Genomic DNA, 20,763 nt, shown 5'->3' with positions numbered 1-20,763 from the left:
ATTTCTAGCAATCTATCTGGTTTACTCTGGTAGGAAATTTGGGACTGGTTATACTAGTCATTGGGGATTTCTATCTTTACAATCCCATATTGTATTTTCTGAGTATGCTGTCATTCTTGAATGCCTACTAGTCTTCTTTTGGCACCCCCAAAATGCTAGTCAGTCTCCTGGTAGATGATAAAACCATTTTGCATCTTGAAAAAAACAAAAACTAAAGGCACTTTCCAGGGAAGCTAATTGTAGGTTAAGTATAGCTTGTAAGAACTGCATGTAGGCAACTCACAAGTTACAAGAAATCAAGAGGGAGTGTTTATCACAATATAATCACAGCAGTTTATTTACTGGATAAACAATCTGGGTACAAAATAAAAGAAATAGAAAGTTACCAGCAATTTTTTTTAAGTCAGGGGTTAAAAACTGATTGTGTCCTGACATACTGAATCTAGAACTTCTGATTATGATGCAAACATAGAGGATCACAGTGTTTAGCCACACTTACCACAGGGCTTTTTGAAGAGAAAAACAAGCATTCTTTGAGTTCAAGAGCAGATCAAGAAAAATCCAGAGATGTTCTATAAATAAAACTAGCAGATAAATCACAAAATACACAAAAGGAATTCATCAGCAAGTAGTAAGCATTGCTTCTAATGCACATTTGTAAACAGGCAATTAACAAGTAAACTGAGATTACTAATTAACCCAATCATTTGGGGTAGCAACAATAACCTGAACCCAGAAATTTCGACTCACAGGGTAGGTCCTCAATTTTAAATTATGCCATTGCTCATATGTTTCCCTTCCTACCAGTTTGATAATGTCCTACATATCACACTGTATTCTTACCAGACAGTTTTTAACTAAGAGTATCAATCAGATTTACAATTCATTTTAAAGATTTTTCAAATAATAAACTCAGGTCCACCCTAGATTTATTAAGTCAGAATTCCCAAGTGCTGGGCCCACACACTTAAATTCTGAAAAGCTCCCAGGTGATTTTAACTAAGAATATGCCTCTATTTCAAAACCACTGGTCTAAGAAGTGATGAAAATACCCATTTAGACTGATGATATGTGAATCAATCTAATTACAGACAAGTAAGGAAGACAAACAGCAATACACTTCATTCATATAGAACATCTACAGACTACTACTTGAAAGAAAGAAGTAATTATTTTTAAATTTAAATATGGTTATTTTTGGTGAGAAGGCATTCTATATGAGGTGGGGGTAGTCTTTTCACTTCTCATAACTACTATTTATTTGTATTTACAGTGTGCCAGGTACAGTACTCTAGATAACACACTTTACAGGTATTATCTCATTTCATCCTCCTATCAAGTACATGGGGGTAAGATTGTTACTTCTACTTTACTGTTGTAGAAGTGGTGAATTACTGAGGGTAGGTAACTTGTTCAAGGCAATACAGCCTTGTGACAATACAGCAAGTTGTAGAGTACTGTAAACTGCTTCTCACTTATTGTCTATTTACTTAAGACTAATTTTTGTTTAATTCCTTTTACAATAAATATGTATTACTTTTGTAATTAAGAAAAATATTTTTAATTATCTTGTTACTGCAGTCACTTTAAAAATAAAGTACACCACACTAGATTTTTCAAAAATGTGACAATTATTCTGATTCATCAGACTACTTAAACTTACTATTTCTTCACACATAAGCTCCTTATACTTTTTTAACTTGTAAATTAAAGGGTTAAACTAGATGATTTCCAAGATTCTTTTTAAAAGATTCTAGGGCCCCAATGACTTAAAATTGCTTTGCACACAGAAAGCACATACAATTGTTTTATAAGTGGGAGGTGGAATTTCAACAACATATGAACTCAAGGCAACAAAGCTCTCCTCTTGTTTCATCTCTAAGGTTTCAAGCATAACATTTTCCTTTAAGGGACCCCTTAAGTTTCCATTAAGTTTATTAACAATGGTTTGGGTCCATCCCAACAATTTGCAAGCCACAAAAGTACTTTTACATTTTATAGTCCACTTCAGAAATAAGGAAAGGTAAGTCATGCTGGGAAAAGGAAGTTAAGGTTGAAAAGAAAACCAGCATTCAAAAAAGATTTTATCAGTCTGATATACATATAAACAGATGAAATTTAATGGAGATAAAGGCAAAGTTCGGCACTTATATCTAATGATTTAGTTTAACACAAAGAGCTGTGATTTCAGTTAACTAATTTCAGTGAGTCAAGAGTATGCTATGGACCGGGTCAAGATGGCGGCTTAACAACGTGCGCGTTTTAGTTCGTCCTCCAGAACAACTGCTAAATAACCAGAAACAGTACAGAACTGCTCCTGGGGCCACGTCAGTGACCAGACACACAGCGTACCCCAGTCTGGACCAGCTGGACCGGCTGCGAGCACCCCCCAAAACCGTGAGTTCCCAAAGCTGCGGCATCCAGCGCCCCTTCCCCACAGGCCACTTCCCAGAGGGGAAAGGAAAGGACTTTACCAGCAGCAGTGACTGGGCACAATCAAACGCCAATTGTGGAACTAATTAACAAATTCTGACTACTAAAAATAGGCCCCCAGCTTAGGTGAACCCGATCAAACCAGAGGTTGCTCATTTTTGCCCCGGCACCAAGGGGGCAGGACTGACATAAAAAGGGGGAAAAAAAAGAAGGAAACAGGTTTTTGTGGCTGTGTATCTACAAAGGCTTGACTGCCTCTGGATACAGCGGCAGGACTTTTCAGGCTGCAACTGCCCCAGGCATAGGCAGAAGTGAGCTCTTTTGGGGGCTTACCTGGAGCCTGTGCCTTCCCCAGGGGAGGGGTGAAGGCCCACCCAGGTGGAATCCCTCCATCAAGAAATTCAGACACCAGTGCTTGGTAATTTGAAGCCATTAAAACCAGCCTACAACCTCTCCTCTGTCTCCAACAACCCCCCAGCCAAAGTTAAAGGTACCGCATCATCTTATGCTGGTGGGACCCGCAGTCAGATAAGCGCCACATACTGGGAAGGATAAGAAAAACAGAGTTCAGAGACTTCACAGGAAAGTCTTTCAACCTGCTGGGTCTCATGCTCAGGGAAAACCGACGCAGGTGACTCTTTCCTCCTGATAGGAGGCCAGTTTGGGCTGGGAAAATCTGGCTGGGGTCTATAATATCTAAGCAGACCCTCCTAAGTGTGTGTGGGGGGGAAAGGTACCACACAAGCAGGGCAAGAAACAAGAAAACAAGAACTGAAAAATTCTCCTCTGTTAAACAAAACTTAAGCTAAAGGTTCAGATAAAGCTGAACAGAATGTCAAAGAACAGATAGACAACAAATTCATCCAGCAAGAAAACCCTAGATAAAGGAAGTGAAAGCAATATCCAGAATAAACTAATTAAGGTAATTAAATGCCTAGACGCCAGCAAAAAATAACAAATCACACTAAGGAAATTGAAGATATGGCCCAGTCAAAGGAACAAACCAACAATTCAAATGACATACAGGAGCTGAAACAACTAATTCAGAATATACGAACAGACATGGAAAACCTCATCAAAAACCAAATCAATGAATTGAGGGAGGATATAAAAAAGGCAAGGAAGGAACAAAAAGAAGAAACTGAAAGTCTGAAAAAACAAATCACAGAACTTATGGGAATGAAAGACACAGTAGAAGAGTTGAAAAAAACAATGGAAACCTACAACGGTAGATTTCGAGAGGCAGAACATAGGATTAATGAACTGGAGGACAGAACATCTGAAATCCAACAAGAAACAGAAAGTATAGGAAAAAAATGGAAAAATATGAGCAGGGACTCAGGGAATTGAAAGACAATATGAAGCACATGAATATACGTGTTGTGGGTGTCCCAGAAGGAGAAGAGAATGGAAAAGGAGGAGAAAAACTAATGGAGGAAATTATCACTGAAAATTTCCCAACTGCTATGAAAGACTTAAAATTACAGATCCAAGAAGTGCAGCGTACCCCAAAGAGAATAGATCCAAATAGACATACTCCAAGACATTTAATAATCAGAATGTCCAAGGTCAAAGAGAAAGAGAGGATCTTGAAAGCAGCAAGAGAAAAGCAATCCATCACATACAAGGGAAGCCCAATAAGACTATGCGCAGATTTCTCAGCAGAAACCATGGAGGCGAGTAGACAGTGGGATAATATATTTAAATTATTAAAAGAGAAAAACTGCCAACCAAGAATTCTATATCCAGCAAAATTGTCCTTCAAAAATGAGGGAGAAATGAAAATATTTTCAGACAAAAAATCACTGAGAGAATTTGTGACCAAGAGACCAGCTCTGCAAGAAATACTAAAGGGAACACTAGAGACAGATACGAAGACAGAAGAGAGAGGTGTGGAGAAGAGTGTAGAAAGGAAGACTATGAGTAAAGGTAAAAGGAAGGAAAATTAGATATGACATATAAAATCCAGAAGGCAAAATAGAAGAAAGTACTACCCATGCAGTAATAACACTGAATGTTAATGGATTAAACTCTCCAATCAAAAGACACAGTCTGGCAGAATGGTTTAAAAAACAGGACCCATGTATATGCTGTCTCTACTCAAAGGTCACAAGGCCAAGGACACAAATGGACATTTACTTGTTTATAGCAGCATTATTAACAATTACCAAATGATGGAAACAGCCAAAATGTCCATCAACAGAAAGTTGACTAAACAAACTGTGACTTTTACATAAGATGGAATATTATGCAGCTGTAAGACAGAATAAAGTTATGAAGTATGTAACAACATGAATGGACGTTAAGGACATTATGCTGAGTGTGATTAGCCAGAAACAAAAGGACAAATACTTGTATGGTCTCACTGACATGAACTGACGTTAGTGAATAAACTTAGAATATTTCCTTGGTAACAGAGACCATCAGGAGATAGAAATAGGGTGAGATATTGGGTGATTGGAGCTGAAGGGATACAGATTGTGCAGCAGGATTGAATATAAAATCTCAGATATGGACAGCACGATACTACCTAACAGTAATGTAATTATGTTAAAACACTGAATGAACCTGCATGTGAGAATGACAGAGGGAGGAGGACTGGGGACATAAATGAAATCAGAAAGAAAGATAGATGGTAAAGATCGAGATGGTATAATCTAGGAATGCCTAGAGTGTATAATAATAGTGAAATGTACAATGTACAAATTTAAGAAATGTTTTTGCCTGAGGAAGAACAAAGGAATGTCATTATTGCAGGGTGTTGAAAATAGATGATAATTAATACTTTAAAATGTCACCTATGTGTGAGACTAAAGCAAAAAATGTTTATTTGTTACAAAATTTATATTTTGACTAGAGCATTTCCTAATATAACTCATGTAGATAGTTTGATTGAATGTCATAAGTACTTGGAATCTCAGGTAGCACATGAGATTTCGCTGGTTTGTCCAGAGTGATGCCCCGATGAATCCCAGAGTGATTTGATCAGTGACTGGAAAGGTGTTTGCAGGCCCCCTTCGGGGAATGGTGGGAGTGGGGAGAAATTCAACTTCCCCAGGTTGAGTTCTTGGTGTTCTCGCAGGCAGTGTGGACGGCCAGGGCTGTAGGCTGGGCCCCCAGGCTTGGGGTTTGTTCATGTGAGGCTTGGCCCCACAAGGGATAGGTCAAGTCTACTTAAAATTTGGGACTGGGAGTCACCCCCAAGAGAGCATCTTTTGTTGCTCAGATGTGGCCTCTCTCTCCAGCCAACACAACGAGCAGTCTCACCACCCTTCCCCTCTCTGCGTGGGGCATGGCTCCCAGGGGTGTGGACCTTCCTGGTGACGTGGGACAGGGATCCTGGGGTGAGCTGAGACTCAGCATCAAGGGACGGAGAAAAACCCTAGAATGAGCTGAGAATTAACATCAGGGGATTGAGAGAACCTTCTCGACCAAAGGGGGAAGAGTGAAATGAGACTACGTGTCAATGGCTGAGAGATTCCAAACAGAGTTGAGAGGTTATCCTGGAGGTTATTCTTATGCATTAAGTAGATATCACCTTGTTGTTCAAGATGTGGTGGACAGGCTGGAGGGAACTGCCTGAAAGTGTGGAGCTGTGTTCCAGTAGCCATGTTTCTTGATGATGATTGGGCAGTGATATAGCTTTCACGGTGGGGCTCTGCGAGTGTGGAGGCCTTCTGTCTGATGCTCCTTTTGGCTATTATATCGGCAGAGGAGTGGAACATATGGAATGAGAATGGATAATGGGGGGAACAAATCTTAAAATAAATTTAGTTTGAAGTGCTAGTGGTAGATGGGGGCGAGGGGTGAGGGGTATGGTATGTATAATCTTTTTTTTCTCTGTTATCGTTTTATTTCTTTTTCTGTTGTTTTTTTATTTCTTTTTCTAAATTGATGCAAATGTTCTGGGAGATGATGAATATGCAACTATGTGATGATGTTGGGAATTGCCGATTGTATATGTAGAATGGAGTGATCTCTTAATGTTTTGTTTGTTAATTTTTTTAATTAATAAAAAAAGTTAAAAAAAAAAAAAAGAGTATGCTATGATTGCTTAGGAAAAAAAAACTACCCTTTCTCTTTTTTGCTTTTGTTTTTTTAAACAAAGTGCAGTGTTGAAAACAAAAGAGTAAAGGTTACCTATATCTGTCAGTCAACATGTTATAGTTTATTTCCTGCTGAGTACCACACTTTAAGGGGGCAGTAACAAAGCAAATGGAGTGGAAAGGTCTAAGAAGTTGGCCAGGGGATTTGAAATTTTCAAATAAGAAACACCTGAAGGAAATGGGAATATTTAGCCTGTGGAACAGAAGACCTATGAAATGGATAGCAATGACTACAGAGGCCCTGAAGGTGAAGTAAATGAGCAAAGCTGGCAGGTAGGGACTTGAGCAAAATGGAGAATATATATTAGCATCTAAAGGAGCATGGCTCAGAAATGTGAGTTCTGTGTCACCAAATCCTTGAACTTTTTCTCCAAAGAAGCCAGAATAGAGATTTTTATGTGAAATCTCCCCATTCCTAAAAGTTGACTACCAATTTAAGTTAAAAAAAAAAAAGTTGGGCATGTCAAAAAATATGTATACAGGCCTTATTAATCCACGCACACTAGTTTGCAACCTGTGACTTGGGAAACATGATGGTTATCTTCAAATATCTGAAGAATTGACACAGGGAATCAGAATAGACTCATACGTTCTATATTCATATGTGTTCTACATGGCTCTAGAAGACGGCCATGACAGGGAGACAAACTTAGCTCAATTTACAAAGAAGCCTCCAAAAAACTAGCCTACAATTTGGAAAGGGCTACCCAGGGAGATTAACTATCACTGTACATATTCAATTGGGGGCAGGTCAGTAAATATTATTAGCCAGTTCAAGAGCTCTGCCACTTACTACTTGTGGCCTTGGTCAAATAACTTACTCTTCCCAACCCTCAGTCTTCTTTCCCACCTCCCATTCCTTCCAAAAAAAAAAAGAAATACTGTAACATTTAGCCTCCTATCTCTCATAACTACTGTAAAGACCAAAATCTATATGAGAACCCATATCTCACACCCTATATAAAAGTTAACTCAAAATGGACCAAAGACCTAAACATTAGGTCTAAGACCATAAAAACAGTTAGAAGAAAATGTAGGGAAATATCTTAAAATCTTATACTTGGAGGCAGTTTTATAGACCTTACACCCAAAGCAAGAGCACTGTAGAAAGAAAGAAATGGGAACTCCTCAAAATTAAACACTTTTCACATCAAAGAACTTCATCAAGAAAGTAAAAAGACAGCCTACACAATGGGAGACAATATTTGGAAACAACATATCAGATAAAGGTCTAGTATCCAGAATTTATAAAGAGATTGTTCAACTCAACAACAAAAAGACAGCCAATCCAAGTACAAAATGGGAAAAAGACTTGAACAGACACTTCTCAGAAGAGGAAATACAAATGGAAAAAAGGCACATGAAGAGATGCTCAACGTCCCTGGCCATTTGAGAAATGCAAATCAAAACCACAATGAGATATCATCTCACACCCACCAGAATGGCCATTATCAACAAAACAGAAAATGGCAAGTGCTGGAGAGGATGTGGAGAAAGAGGCACACTTATCCACTGTTGGTGGGAATGTCAAATGGTGCAACCGCTGTGGAAGGCAGTTTGGCAGTTCCTCAAAAAGCTGAATACAGAATTGCCATATGACCCGGCAATACCATTGCTATGTATCTACTCAAAGGACATAAGGGCAAAGACGCAAACAGACATTTGCACACCAATGTTTATAGCAGCATTATTTACAATTGCAAAGAGATGGAAACAGCCAAAATGTCCATCAACAGACGAGTGGCTAAACAAACTGTGGTACATACATACAATGGAATATTATGCAGGTTTAAGACAGAATAAAGTTATGAAGTATGTAACAACATGGATGGACCTTGAGGACGTTATGCTGAGTGAGATTAGCCAAAAGTAAAAGGACAAATACTGTGTGGTCTCACTGATATGAACTGGCATTAGTGAATAAACTTGGAATATTTCCTTGGTAACAGAGACCATCAGGAAATAGAAATAGGATAACATATTGGGTAATTGGAGCTAAAGGGACACAGATTGTGCAATAGGACTGAATATAAAAACTCAGAAATGGACAGCACAATATTACCTAACTGTAATACAATTATGTTAAAACACTGAATGAAACTGAATGTGAGAAACAGAGGGAAGAGGGCTGGGGGCATAAATGAAATCAGAAAGAAAGAGAGATGTTAAAGATCAAGATGGTATAATCTAGGAATGCGTAGAGTGTATAATAATAGTGACTAAATGTACAAATGTTAAAAATGTTTGTGCATGAGTCAGAACAAAGGAATGTCATTACTGCAGGGTGCTGAAAATAGATGGTAATTAATATTTTAAAATTTCACCTTACATGTGAAACTAAAGCAAAAAATGTTTATTTGGTACAAAATTTATAATTTGACTAGTGCATTTCCTAATATAACTCATGTAGATAGCTTGATTGAATACCATAAGTACTTGGAATCTTGGGTAGGACTTGAGATTTTGTTGGTTTGTCCAGAGTGATGCCCCGATGAATCCCAGAGTGTTTTGATCAGTGAGTGGAAAAATATTTCCAAGGTCCCCTTCGGGGAATGGTGAGAAGGGGGAGAAATGCAACTTCCCCAAGTTGAATTCTTGATATTCTCACAAGCAGTGTGGATAACCAAAGCTATAGGCTGACCCCCCAGTCTTGGGGTTTGTTCATATGAAACTTAATCCCACAAAGGATAGGTCAAGTCTACTTAAAATTTAGGCCTAAGAGTCACCCCCAAGAGAACCTCTTTTGTTGCTCAGATGTGGCCTCTCTCTCCAGCCAACACAACGAGCAAACTCACCACCCTCCCCCTGTCTACGTGGGACATGATTCCCAGGGGTGTGGACCTTCCTGGCAATGTGGGACAGAAATCCCAGACGGGGCTGAGACTCAGTATCAAGGGACTGAGAAAAACCCTAGAATTAGCTGAGACTCAGCATCAACGGATTGAGAAAACCTTCTCAACCAAAAGGGGGAAGAGTAAAACGAGACAAAGCATCAATGGCTGAGAGATTCCAAGTGGAGTCAACAGGTTGTCCTGGAGGTTATTCTTTCACATTGAGTAGATACCACCTTGTTATTCAAGATGTAATGGAGGCTGGAGGGAACTGCCTGAAAATGTAGAGCTGTGTTCCAGTAGCCATGTTTCTTGATGATGACTGAATAATGATATAGCTTTCACAATGTGACTGTGTGATTGTGAAACTCTTGTGTCTGACGCTCCTTTTATCTACATGTCAACAGACCAGTAGAACACAGGGAGTAGAAATAAATAATAGGGGGAACAAAGGTTAAAATAAATTTACTTTGAAATGCTAGTGATCAATGAAGGCGAGGGTGGGGGGTATGGTATGTATAATCTTTTTTTTTCTCTATTTTCGTTTGTTTCTTTTTCTGAGTTGATGCAAATGTTCTAAGAAATGATGAATATGCAACTAAGTGATGATGTTGTGAATTGCTGATGGTATATGTAGAACCGAACGACCACATGTTAATGTTTTAGTTTGTTTGATGTTAAAATTTTTTAATTAATAAATAAATAAATTTTTAAAAAACTGTAAAACAAAAAATCTATATAAAAAATATATGAAAGTACTACATGATGGCAAAGAACTAGTTATTTAAGACATTATTTTAATCTACTATTATAATGTATTTATGTCTTATTCTCCCTTGTTTTAAGAGCATATTCCCAATGTAAATTCGTTTTTGTATTCTTTCCTCAGAGTACTTAAATATTTGTGGAAGGATGTTAAAAAGGAAAATGGAGAAGAGGGTTAAATGACGACAATATAAGAGGATAACAGAAAACAGTCAACAAAGCAAACATCCAGATGTTCATCATTAATATTACAGACCTGTCTAAAAGATATTGGGCACAATCAAATGGAGGAATAAACCAAAGTAATGACATTTGTGCATGGGCAATACTCCACAGCAGGCATAGACAAACTACAACCAAATGCCTGTTTTGTAAATAAAGTTTCAAAGAAACAACTTGGCTCAATGGGGTAAATACTGATCATGGTTGCTTTCACTCTGCAATGACATTAACCGCAAGGCCTAAAATATTTACTATCCTTGCACTTCACAGAAAAAGTTTGCTAGTCCTTACCCACAGATTACAAACCATAAAGGGTGCCTGAATGTAAGATTTTACTGGGTCATTTTTGTGCATGTGAGCAATATCCCGGCACTAAAGAGCAACATCTTACACTGTACGTTGTGATCTCAGTATAGGGGAGTTACTAAATGGAATCTCCATATCCCTCTTACATTTTCAAGATAATACGTTCTTAAAATCCTGCTTCTCCTCCTAGTAACATCACCCAAGATATGTGAAAGATTCAAAATGTGAAAGGAGTGTGGGACCAGTTTAGGCAGGAAAAGATCAATGCCTACAAGTAAGTTCTGAGACCTCATCTGCCTTCCTTATTTTCATTGGCCCTACAGGAAAATTCTATTTTTCTTCTTATTTAGTTTAGCATCCCTATCATTAACATTTCTAAAAAATTAAGATGTAAAAAAACTAAATGGAAATAAACTGGGAATTTCCTTGGTTAAAATTAATACCTAGCAAAAATTAGGTGGCAATTTTAGGACTTGCTGACAAGTCCCAACTTCATATGCCTTGCCCCACTCTGAAGTAAATGTTATACAAAGTCACTCAAACATCTACCAGTAGTAGATCTGGTAGAATCTATCTTCATTTTTCCCCTAATACCTGACTCTACTTCAGGCAGTAACTCCAACCCTTCTCCAGAAGACTACTTACCAGTCTCACACACCACACATGGCTGTCACAGCCTCACTCTTGCACTACCCTTCACTGACTTTTCACTTTACAGCTAACATCGTGCCCTGAGGAAAAGGGCAATGTCTTTATTTAGTCCCCATACATCCTTCCAGATGGTTCCAAACTATCCTTTGACCTTCCTTTCTCTCTAAGATACCTATTTCTCAGGCTTCACCTTCCCACAGACTCATTTCTCTCTAACCTGTTTCCTTAAAGTCCTTTTACTCATAGGTTAAAACTTTAAGGCCTAACCATTAAGGATTCCAACCACACACAAAAATTTCGATCCATGATTCTAATTCTTTCCCAAAAGCATTTAAGCTAGTACCTCTCATACTTATGATGCCTCAGGCTTGCCACCAGTAGAAAATCAGGAAATTCCCACAGGATAAGGCATAAATAACACACCTAGTAACAGTTTAAGAAAATGACCCTTCTTTCATCAGAAACAGGTCTCCCTGCCAAGAAAGTTATTTAGAGTCCTCAGCTTCACTCAAGACTACCAAGTCCCACATCTTACTATTCTAGTTGCTCCAGACACGTGATATATTTTAGTAAATGTATCAGGGTGCAAGAGTAACTTTTGAGTAAAGTACGTAAAATTGCAGACAGTCTTTATGATTACAACACATAATGATAAAACACAAAACAAAAGCAAAACATGAAAGCTCAGCGTTCAAAAACGAAGCAAACTAAATTGGAGAAACAGGACAAAGCTGGGAAAAGAAATGCTAAAGATGCTTCTTAAGTAAATCATATATGGGGGGAGGGGGAAATAGACGTGCAATTCTGCGTTTCCTCCTCCTCCAAAGGAGTACAATCAGCCAAGCTTGACAAAGCCCTTAGAAATTTTTAGAAAGAAAGCAAAAAAAGGTTGGAGGTGAGGAAACATCCATCAAATTCGACTCTTTAGAAAGCCACAGCTATCTTAAAAAGTACTGAACCACTGGCTCAACTGTGGGAAAGAAACACCCAGTCTGCTGGCTGGCCTAATCTCCAAATGGCCCTGCATTCGTACTGCCCCGGGCAGCATAGGTTCGATCACATGGCTAAGGTTTCAGTAGTGTATACATGAACTCCGCAGCCCCCCTTCCTGCCCAAAGTGCGCTAGGCCCGTCGCTACATGACCTGGGCGCCACAGACCCAGATCCTGAGAAAAGCAGCACCTGGACCCCTAGACGGGAAGTGGTTCTTCTGACTATGGGCTCATGATGAGAGGGGGTGAGGTGTAAGGCTTAACTTCCAGTTTTCCCAGTAAAAAGAGCCAATGGAAGAACAACAGCAGGCAGCTGTGTCTGAATGCAGCTTAAGGCAGATGTGGGGGTGTGTGCACACGGGAAAGGGGGGGAGGGGGCTTCCAGTACTGCACCTTCGTCAATAGATGCTCCACACAAGCAGCTGGACACACACGGGGGCAAAGGAGGAATAGCGGGTTTCAGGGAGAAGAGGCTGGACAGAGGAACCGAGATTCCTGGGAAGGGGGTGGAGGTGGGGGGCGGGGGGAGGTCGTGTTTATGGCTACAAGGAAACCCGTTAACCCCTCACCGCTAGTAGCTAACTCATGGTCCTGCTCCCAAGCCCACGGGACGTCTGGGAAGGCCTACTCCGAGGCTGCCCGCCTTCCACCGCGCTGGGCAGCAGCTCACCCCGGCTCGGCTGGACCGGTGCTGTCCGCCCAAGTCCCAAAGCCCTCGGGGCAAGCCTCTGGATCCATACCATGAGCCGCTCTCGGGCCGCTGCTTGAGCCCGGGCCGCCCACCCGGCTCCTCGGGGTTTCTGCCGCCGCTGGGAATACTACCGGCTTCCAGCTCAGGGGCGAGCCGCTGCCGCCTGCGAGAAACTCGGTATCCCAAAGCCGCTCTCGCCGCCTGCCGCCTGCCTTCCAGGCCGCGCCGGATCTTTTGCTCCCCCTGGCGGTCGGCAGCCATTTCCGACAAACGACTGCGGAACTTGCCGAAGTGAGCCGGGCCGGAAATGGCCGAGCCGGGGCGTTCGCAGGACCAAGAGGCGACAGGGGAGGAGGGAGAAGTGGAGAGGCGTTGAGACTTTCGGGAAAGCGACCGAAAGGGACGCCTAGGCCTCCGGGCTCAGCCGCTAGGATCGCGACGGTCCGAGCTGGGCCAGTGGGGCCCCGGGGGATTATGGGAAAAGTGAGGGTGGGAAAGCAAGCTCTGCCGGGTAGACCAGCGGGAAAAAAAAAAGACCAGCCCGCAACTTTCTGACCCTTCAAACTCGCTTTCTAAAAATGCACCCACCCTCGCCATTTCAAAATAATTTATCTATGGAGTGCGGGGATAAAATGTTCCCGCGAGTTCTGCAATTGGATCCGACTCCAAAGCCTTTGCAGTCTCAACAATGTGTGTCCCGTGAAATTCGTATCAGCCCCCTCGATTCTAAACATAAACCTAACCCCACAGAAAAAGTCTTTCTAAATTAGGCAATGGCCTGGAACTTTAAAACATTTTGAATAAGGAAACGGCGGCCGACATTGATGCTTATTTTTAAAATCCGGGGCCTCTGCAAAAACAGCAGTTAATCCAAGGTGTGTGGGATGATCAACCAAATCGAAGAGGAGAAAAAAGATAGTTTTAAATACTTAAGAGCTAGCACCTGTGAACGAAAATTGCACATATTCTACACCCCAAGAAACACGTGACTTTATTTCCACATTTGCAAAATCAGGTCAAGACTTTTTGGATAAGTGATAGCAGGCGGGGAGAGAAGGAACCCTACCAATCCTGAAAGAGACACCTGGTCACCACTGTTAACTCAGGTATTGAAAAATGCCTATGACTGCAGTGCTAATCTGAAATCAAGTTTGCTTCATATATATATATATATAATTATTATTATTATTTTTTTTTAATCCCCAAAGGTCAAGCCTTTTACTGCTTCTACCCAACCAGGCCAAACACACGAGAGCCGGCTTCTATCCCTGTGCTTGGGTGGTTTGTTATTTTAGACAAACTGCACCCCTAGAGACAGAACTCCACAGCTGCCCTATCCCATTCACAGGCTTCAAGGTGAGCCCAATCCCACTGCTAGGAGGCTGAGAAAACACTGAAGATTGATTAGTTTCCCACAGGCTACAATTTAGTCTTAGGATTTGGTTTGCAAAACAAAACAAAACAAAACAAAAAAACAGAACCTTTGTTTTCTGGTGCCTGCCCATGCAAAAAAAAAAAGAAAAGAAAAGAAAAAACAGAACCCTAGAAACCAATTTTCCAGAGCACAGTCTTCACCTCATGATGTCCAAATCAGCTCCTCCTCTTTTGTTCCTCCTTTTCCTTTCCTCTTTCCTGGTCTTTTCTTACTCTTCTCTCTCTTATTTTCCTTTCTCTTCACACCTTGCTCTTTTCTTCTCTTTTCCGCTTTGTTACCATAAGCAAACATACACTTTCAAAGTCCTACCACCATCATATATGTACAAAAGCAACACCATATGGGAATCCTGTATTTTATGCATGATTTTTTCTGTAAACCTACATTTTCTCTAATAAAGAAGGGAAATAAAACTCTAAATTTTACCAATTTTTGTTGAGAAAAATCAGAGAGGAAGTAGAAAATTTTAAAAATCAGAAACATTCCAGAAAATGCATCAGGCAAAACCATTCTCCAAGTTTCATGAATAGTCTAAAAGTTGTCATTTTTTAAATCTTCATCTACTTGGCTCTCCTCCAGAGGTCTGTGGCAGCAGGCAGAACCTAGCAGTGTGGGAGGAGACATAAGACATTTCAAGAATTACCAGGTATTGGTTCATCTTCACATCAACAAGAGTGGACATGCAGATACTTGCTACCTGAAGGACTCAGCCTAAATGTGTTCTTACACATCCGAGTAACAACACATTGCAGTCCCTAAAGTCAATTAATTTGATTTTAATAAGAACCAAGCTTTAGGAAAGAAAAGGATACTCAACCAGTATTTGGCATACCCGTTACTTCAGGGAATCCTGGCTGCTGCTGACCACCACTATTCCTTTGGATCTTGTGAGCCTGTACTCTCCTGCCTCTCCTCAAATCGTTCCTTCACCTAACTCCTAAAAGGCATTCTCTACTTGGGTTACTTTCTTATTCCTCTTTCTACTCTTTTCCTTGCCAATTTCAATCAATTGTTTTGCATCATCTCTACCTCACAGTACTTGCTGCAGTGCTTCAGCAATTGCACTCCAGTCATCATCACATCATCATCATACTATTAATAGGTATTTTATAAATACTTAATTGCCAGGCAAAGGCTAAACCCTGTATATATCTAGTCTCATTTTAATCCTTAAAGGGAGGTATTGGTGTATAGATGAGGGAACTGAGACTTTAAAAGGCTAAATAGAGAAGGTGCCCAAGAGTAAGGTGCAAAACATAGATGTAATTCTAAATTGTCCTAACTCCAAAGTCAATATTCTTGATCAATACAATCTAGTTGTCTCACCAGGACCTTAAATTTAATTTATCCCATATTGAACTCATGTTTGTCCCTACCTCCTTAGCTCTCCTCTAATGTCCTTATTTATATTACATTAACTATTATCTTTCCTAACACAGAAATTCAAAACTTAGCATAAACTTGGACTTTTCTCTTTTCACTCACATTCAATCAATTTCCATGACTTAAAGATTTTACCGTTAGGATTTCTATCATCCCTCCTCTGCAATTCCATCCTACTTCCCTTGTTCAAGTCCTCATTACTCCTCTCCTAGACTGTTGCCTTAATATCCCCAATTTTTATCTCAGAAAATACAATCATATTTATAGTAACTCTCCTCACAGAAAAAAAAGCCTAAGTAACAAGACACAACAAATCTAGTCTTCAATGACTTCTTCAATGACCATATTCCGATGTTTTACAACACTCATTATCTCTACTTTGAATTTTGGATCTTAATTCAAAATAGCTTTGCATTTTTAACACACATGTATGTAGATCTGAGCTGACCCACCAAATCTGGGGGAGGGCAGGAAAAATTGTATCTTTGGTACTCAACAGTAGGAGCCTAATGGCCTTCTCTCTAGAGCACAAATTACAGGGACCCAGCATTAACAGTGTCCAGTTTCTGTCTTTAAGTTTCAAAATTTAAATTCCTAGAAGAGAGACACGATTGGCCTAGCCTGGGTCACGTGTCCACCCCTCAATCAATCATCTTTGGCTAAGCACCAGGACACCCTGGTCTAAATATGGGTACTTGGGCCTCTCCTATATAGAGAGGGCCTATTGCCAGAAAAGAGGGAAGCATCCACCATTCATTCATTCATTCATTCATTTAATCAACAAAAAGTTGAGCACCTATTAAAATATATGCAAGTTCTTTTATGTATGTAAAATGTTTAAGACCTGGCCATAACCTCACATCCTGAAAGTCACTAGATAAATCGGGGAAGCCCCAAGGACCCTATCAATCATTGGGGATTCCCAGGAAAATGAATTAGGCCCTTGATTTTGAGCCTTGCCCTTATGAAACTTGTTTGGAGCTGGGGGGGGCTCTAAGACTGCCCATATCGAGGCCTGAGAGTTGCTTCCAGGAAACCTCTTTGTTGCTCAGAGGTGGCCTCCCTCTCTAGGCCCAACTCTTGGTGGTATGGGGCTTGGCTCCCAGGGATGAGTCTGATTCTGGCACTGTGGGAGCAACAACACATTGCAAATCAACAGGGGCAGGGTGGGGGCAGGGAGAGGTATAAGTTATAATAAAATTAGGCATCAGTGGCCAAGAGAGGTCAAATGGAGTCAAGAGGCAATTCTGGAGGCTATTCTTATGCAAGCTTCAGTTAGATGGTGCTAATTGCCATGGTCTGCTAAACCCCAACCAACTTCACCCCTGTTAACTCTTGAGAATACCTAGTGCTCAAACTGAGACACTATTCATGCACTAAGTTTGCTTTCCTAGAACCTATAATTCCCAGAGGCTTCCTAGGTCAGATAAATCCTGAAAGCCAGAGGGACCAGCCTCTCCAAGATAATCTATTACTTACATTGTCCTATCTTTTAGTGTGGACATCTCAACATGAAAAAGTCAGAAGGGGCATTGCCCAAAGATCCCTATAGATTGGGAGAAGGATCAAAGGAGGAGGAGGTATAACAGAGATAATAGGATTTGACAAATGAGCATGACTGCTGAATCACTATATTAATATTCCTTCTAGCTTCCAGTGTTTAGGTATAGCTAGAAGGAAAAATCTGAGATGGTAGGAATAGTGGCCCATGACAAACTCTGGGATCTGTTCTTTAACTACTTATTGAAACTTACTTTTTTTCTTTCTTACTGCTTTTTTCTTTCTTTGCTTTATATATATGTTATATTTTACAATAAAAAATATTTTTTAAACAATCAGCAGATAAAAGGAATAATATTTACTCATAAGCACCCATCAATTCAATTACATATGATGTAAGATAATTCACCACAACCTATATAAGCCTCTGGTGACAAAAATAATCAGCAGTAATGTGCGTATGTTTAACAAAAGTCATAGAAGAACCATTAGGAGTAGACAAAAACTGAAAACTACTAAATGCCCATCTATGGTAGACTGCATAAATTAAGCACGGTATATTCACGCAATGGAAAACTTTACAGCAATGAGAATGAATGCTCTACAAATATGCATGACAGTATTGATTAATCTCACAAACACTGTTCTGTTAAGCAAAAGAAACTAAACACAAAAAAGTATATAGTGTATGATTCCATTTACATAAAGTAAAAATCCAGGCAAGTTGTAATAAGTTGTAATAACTAGAAGGAAGCAAAAGGGCCTACACAGACACTGGTGATGCTGTTTCTTGATCTGGACGCTGGTTACACGGTTGTGTTTGTTTTGTCAAAATTCATCAAGCTGTACACTTACCATTTGTCCCCTTTTCTATATATATATATATATATATATATATATATATATATATAAATACTTCAGTAAAAAAATTTTGTAAAAGATGTAATCAGTGGTCAAAGCAAGAAGACTTTAATTATCTTTGAACATCTTCACCATGATTATCCATCCTTAAGTTGACAATTATTGCCGCCGCCACCATCCCCCCACTATAGTACCTTCTTAGAGGGCGTAGGTCACTCTCAGTCTTTGGAAAGAGTCACCATAATAAACACCTGTTGAGGATGAAACCCACTCAAAAGACATGTTCAAGTCTTAATCTGTGTTCCTGTGTGTATGAACGCATGGCAAATAGAACCTTTGAAGATTTTATTAAAGTGTGGACTCATTTGCAAATAGGATCTTCAAAGAACCAATTTAGATGAGACCAAATTGAATCACGGTGGGCTTTAATCCATAAGACTAGAGTGCTGATTAGCAAAGGAAATCAGACATGAAAATCAGGAGAAGCCAGAAGTAGGAGAAGCCAACGAGAAACATCACCACATAATGGAGGACTGCCATCAGCAGAACGCTACAAACTCCAGAAGAAAGCAAATCTTGCCAACACTTTGATGTTGGACTTCAAGTCTTCAAAACCATTAGACACTACAAATATAAGTAAGTTCTTATATGAACTACTGGAAAGGTATGAGTCTTGTACAAAGAGTGTATAAGTTCAGAGTACAGGGGAAAAGCTGCTATTGCCTGCTATGGGCTGTGTTTAACAGAAAGACATCGACAGTACCACAGCAACACCAGGGGTAAATAATGGGGGGAGGAACAAGAGTTAAGGGGAGGTTTAGATTTTCTATTTGATAAGGGTGTGTTTATTGGTTGTCTTTCTCTTAGGAACAATGAAATTATCTAAAATTGAGAGTGTTAATGGACTGTTGACTTTGGACATTATACATGACATCCAATGAATGGAGATGGCTGAAGGATACACTGACTGAGAAGTAGATTGGCAAACAATGGCGTATTCATATGATTGAATACTGTACTACTACAAGAAGGAACAAAGTTGTGAGACATGGAACATTGTGTATAAACCTGTGGGACATTTGGTGAGGCAAAATAAGCCAGAAACAAAAGAGCAAATACTGTATGGTCTCATTTAGAAAATACTTATAAGAAACCAGGGGCCTAAATTGTAAACTCTTAGAGCAGTCACATTTAGTCCTGAGAGGTAACTGCTATTTCTGGATTTTGAAAGGCTGTTTTATATACGTATAACCTGGTATTTAGAGATAAGAACAAAGCCAACCAGGTCAGGATTAAGGTAATTCAGAATACAGGGATAAGGAAGCAAGACATTGTCTATATTTTAGAACCTCATTTACTCTTTGAGACCAAAGGAAGGAAAGGATTATTTTGTCCAGAACCTAAATTTTCTGTACACATAATCTAACACAACCTGTCTGGAGAGATCATTTAAACAATCCAAACACAGGGAGCCTAGAATAAGAATGAGAGCCTTTAATCCTATACAGCTTAATGTAATGCCTGGATATACTCCACTACTTTTGATTAAGCAGATAATCAAAAAGTATTGGCAAAGCCCCTTGAGGGATGGGAGAAAAAAATATGGAACTATCAAACTTTACCACTGGGGAACCCCTGATACCATGTCAAACACTGGGGACACCCAGGTCGATGTGCCAGGAACCCTTGATCTTGAGACTTGCTCTTATTAGACTTGTGCATGCAGCGAAAAAGCTTAGCCTACCTATAGGTGTGTCTAAGAGTTGCTTCCAGAGGGACCTCTTCTGTTGTTCGGATGTGGCCTCTCTCTCTGGGCCCAGGTCTGCAAGTGAAATCATTGTCCTCCCCACTGCATGGGACATGGCATCCAGGGATGAAATTCTCCCTGGCAGCATGGGAGATGGCTCCCGGGGGTGAGCTTGGCCCTCACTGTAGGATCTATGGTGTCATTCTGGACAGAGGAGGTAAAAGAGGTGTAGCAAGTGAGGTGTCAGTGGCTGAGAGAGTTTGAGTAGAGTCAAGAGACCACTCTGGAGGTCACTCTTGCGCAAGCTTCAGTTGGACACTGCTGCCTATCATAGCTTACCAAACTCCAACCAAAACTATTCTTGCCAAAACTGCAGAACACCTAGGGCATTATATAAGATTCTACAAAGGTTCCATGTACCGGGGTAACCTTCCAGAAACCTACAACTTCCATATGGGTTCTTGGACCAGATAAGTCCTGAAATACAGAGGGGCCAGCCTCTCCAGAACATCAGTTAGTTCCATCCTCCTATCCCATATTATTGACAGCCCCTTCCAACATGAAAAAGTTAAAATGGGTATAGCTTAAATGCCCCTAAAGAGTGGGAGAAAGAACAAAGGTAATGGTGGAGTTACACAGAGAAAGTAGGGTTTAACAAATGAGTATGATTGCTGAATCATTATATTGTCTTTTCTTTTGGTTTCCAGTAGCTTAGAACAGGAAAATTGTGAATTGTAACCCATACCAAACTCTGAAATCTGTTCTACAACTACTTGTTGCAACAAGCTTTGAAATTCCTTACTTTTTTGTTTATGTGTCATTTTTCACAAAAAGGGGGGAA

General features: G+C 40.1%; 1 protein-coding gene across 12 annotated transcripts in view; it reads right to left on the bottom strand.

Annotated features, from left to right (window-relative positions):
• The window catches only part of EXTL3 (exostosin like glycosyltransferase 3), a 279,381-nt gene that overhangs the window by 130,288 nt on the left and 128,330 nt on the right, over positions 1–20,763 (bottom strand). Inside the window, exon 1 of one of the 12 annotated variants that reach the window (XM_077152906.1) lies at positions 13,046–13,472. The exons of 9 other annotated variants lie outside the window; for them this stretch is intronic. The gene's annotated coding sequence lies outside the window, so the exon portion shown is untranslated. Of the gene's footprint in view, positions 1–12,975; positions 13,473–20,763 lie in introns of those variants that run through there. 2 more of the 12 variants (XM_077152903.1, XM_077152892.1) reach the window with 2 other exon arrangements.

This window comes from Tamandua tetradactyla, chromosome 3 (assembly GCF_023851605.1).
Source record: "Tamandua tetradactyla isolate mTamTet1 chromosome 3, mTamTet1.pri, whole genome shotgun sequence".
Taxonomy (NCBI): Eukaryota; Metazoa; Chordata; class Mammalia; order Pilosa; family Myrmecophagidae; genus Tamandua; species Tamandua tetradactyla.
This window is presented reverse-complemented; position numbering and strand designations above follow the sequence as displayed.